An 825-nucleotide genomic window follows, 5' to 3' on the forward strand; every position below is an offset into this window, starting at 1 on the left:
AGCTGAAAAGGACCAAGAGCGGAAAAAACACAAGAAAAAAGATAAGAAATATCAGAAATTGTGATAAACTCTTTAAAGTGTTTTCTGGTAGTTTAGTGGTTTAATTCTTTTAATCAGTGATTTTGCAGAATGAAAGAAATGCTCACACTGAGGGACAGTCGAAACTTCAATAACTTAACTTTAATAATTTGCAAAACTTTATTCATTGATGAAATTGTATTACCTATCTGATTTTACACACTGTATATCAATTTACTGTACGTAAATAATACTCTCGACCATAATGTTTCCGCCCGGGATCGTACCGGGGATCTTTCGCGTGTAAAGCGAACGTGATAACCGCTACACTACGGAAACTACTGATGCACACTGCCTCCAGAAAAATCTGTTCAGGGAGAAGGTGAAATGCTGACTCACAGATTCTGACTTAATTTCCCATCACTAACATTCTCTGAACAAAACTGCACACTTCAACAATGTTCCTTTCTAACTCATTAAAGTCCCGAAATGTCTTCCCTCGAATCTTCTGAATCTGATGCCTCTAGTTTTCCCACTCAATCAATGTCCCTTTGCAATTTCCTGCTCCCATCCACACTACTTACTGTGCCACTAACTTAGTGTCGTTAAACTTGGTAATATATGCCTAGAGAAGACTTTTGGATTACCTTTTATGTTAGCTTCCATTCTATTCTCATACCCACTCTTTGCCCCTCTTATTTTCCTTTTCACTTCTCCTCTGAACTTTCTATATTGAACCTGATTCTCAGCTATATTAGGATAGTTGAAGGCTCCATTATCACTGCTCTATAGTTCATAGTCATAGAG

The 825-nt window shown here is 37.3% G+C and overlaps 1 non-coding gene across 1 annotated transcript; it reads right to left on the minus strand.

Moving 5' to 3' along the window:
• Nucleotides 1–284: 284 nt before the first annotated feature.
• On the minus strand, nt 285–357 carry trnav-uac (transfer RNA valine (anticodon UAC)). Its single transcript has one exon. It is a non-coding gene; the product is annotated as a tRNA-Val (tRNA).
• Nucleotides 358–825: the final 468 nt, after the last annotated feature.

The sequence above is a fragment of the Somniosus microcephalus genome, unplaced genomic scaffold (assembly GCF_052327205.1).
Source record: "Somniosus microcephalus isolate GS21.2 unplaced genomic scaffold, FLI_Smic_1.0 unresolved_chr4, whole genome shotgun sequence".
NCBI lineage: Eukaryota > Metazoa > Chordata > Chondrichthyes > Squaliformes > Somniosidae > Somniosus > Somniosus microcephalus.